The sequence below is a fragment of the Osmia bicornis genome, chromosome 6, assembly GCF_907164935.1.
Source record: "Osmia bicornis bicornis chromosome 6, iOsmBic2.1, whole genome shotgun sequence".
Classification (NCBI taxonomy): Eukaryota; Metazoa; Arthropoda; class Insecta; order Hymenoptera; family Megachilidae; genus Osmia; species Osmia bicornis.
Window position 1 is genome coordinate 4,926,926 of NC_060221.1, and position 2,423 is coordinate 4,929,348.

A 2,423-nucleotide genomic window follows, 5' to 3' on the forward strand; every position below is an offset into this window, starting at 1 on the left:
CTCCCGGAGCGCTCAGTGGAACCGAGTCATGCGCGCCACCGTCCTGCACATCCCCACCGAACCCTGCCGTACGCTTTCCCATTGGCCCTACTCGCAAGGTGGCCGTCGACGTACGTCACCGTCGGGCGGAACCTGGACCGACCGCGCCTCCGAGGCAGCCTACGCACCCCAGGCGCCACTACTCTCACCCCTGCTCGCTCCTCGCCCGCCTCGCGGCTCCTAGACTCACCTGAACCGCACCGTTCGACTAGCGAGTGTTCGCTGTTCGCTCGCTTCACGCTCGCTTCCACTCGCTGACATTCGCGCCACCGCGTGCCCCGAACACCTACGAGTCGAAAATCGAGCCGCCAGAACCGTATCGTCCTCCGTTCGATCCCGATCCACACCTCTCTTAGCCTTGCCTTCTTTTCCTTCTTCCGTCTTCTCTCCAGCCGGAAGTCCGATCGCACCACGCAACAGGTTCTAATTTTCGCAAGCTGTTTACGTAGCGAGACGAACGATTTTGGCGACCTGCTATTCGCATAACTCGCGGTGCAACAGGTGCAACGGCCTATTCAGAAGAGGGTGCTTTCTTCCGGGACTTCTCGAACGGAAGTTGCGAAATCATCACCGAAGATAGAAAAACGTAATTGAAAATTGGTAGTATCGCGTGTAGCGTACGCAACAGGTACTCGCACCTCTCCCGAGAGGCGATTAATTAGCGAGTAAAGCGGACCGTCGGGACCCCCGAGGGGGTGGTGTATCAATAGGAACGGGCAAATAAAAAAGGCTGTTTCGTGGAGCGCGAAGCAACGGGTGCGCGGCAAGCAAGCGTACACGAGGGAGGAACGGAGAGGGGCCGAGCGAGCGAGCAAGCGAGGTTTAGTACATTTAAATGAGAGCCACAGGTAGCAGCATTATGCAGTACGTGCCAGCCACCCCTCGGGAGGGGCGAGTTAGATCATCGTGTGCCGGGGATCCCCCTGTGTCGTACCGTTTCAACTACCCAGCTGGCTTTACGCCTTCGCACCTGTGGGCACCGTCGACTTTTCTCGATGGGACCTACCGATTCCTCCTCTCCTCGACGTTTCGCGGGGGTGGTTGATAAACGCGAGCCCACTGTCTCGTATCTGACCATCTCTCGCGGGGAAAAATCGTAGACACAGAAAACTATGTTTGCCAACTTCAAAAATCGTTTAGTTGACTATGTTAAAACAGCATGCGTGGTGGGCAGAAAAGGAGCGGGAAAGCAGGAGGATACCGTTCGCAAAGTATAGCCGAGGATCAAGCGAGGCTAGGAATTTCGAACGCACCATCAAATGCCAATTATGCCCGATCGGCTCTGTCATTTACACGGCCCGTCATTATATGCCCGCCGCGGACCGTTTCGCTGGAATTACGAGCGTTTTAACGCAACCCCGCTATTATCGCTTCTTTGCCAACTTTATTGCACACGGCCGATCGTCGATCGCTCGCGACCAACCCTCTCGGAGGCTCCTCGCAAAGGAGTCTTCGACGCAATCTTGATTCGATTTCGCGTTACGTCGAATTGGATCGAACGCGAGCACGTACCGAAATATTTGCTTAGGACCCGACAGGTAGCGAGGCAGTTGCTCGAAGGGTTGAAGCGACCCGAAGGCCGCGGGAAACGAGCAGACCGACGCCGGATGAACAGAGAGGAGAGGAGAGGAGAGGAATCGAACGAAAGCAAGCAACGGCCTGGTACGTGCTACGTGAAAACGCTTTACTACCTGAACGTTTGCTTGCATAATTTAGTCGCCTCTTTTCTGACCGTGCACCCCTAGGGGGCGCGCCCTGGCTGCACCTTGTCCCCGTGCTCGAGCAGCTACGCGGGGTGCGAAAACATTTGTGAACAACACCGGGACACGAAACCGTCCGTGCCGTCGCCGTCGCGAAGAAATTGCACGGAAACCCGTCGCTCCGTTCGCCACTTCCGCTCCTCGTACATTTTCGAAAAATGAAGCGAGCCGCAAGTTTTCCCGATCGAAATTATTTGGAACGTGGCGTAGGTCGCGGCCAGCGTAAATATAACAGGACAGTCGCGAACGGTACGACACGTGAATGGAGGACGGTAACCGACGTAATTTGGTCGACTTTATGCTTCGAATGAATATTTTAATATTTTAATACGAAATACGCAGAACGATTTTTACGACGGGCCAGAGCTTTTTCTCGCCGCGTGCACACGCGTCGTCGAGCTTTTCCTCGAGGAAGGACGTACGGAAGGAAGAAGGAATAAAGAATGGAGGGAGTGAAATAGGGGATTGGGTGCGCGACGGAAAAGGGAGAAAAACGCGAGCAAAACTGCGAGAGGAGAAGGAGCCAGCTACGTTTCGTCCGAGTGGGGATGAAAGGCGAACGGAGAGAGGGACGGTGAGATCGAAAGGGAGGGATGGAAGAGAAGGCTACGTTTAGACGGAGAA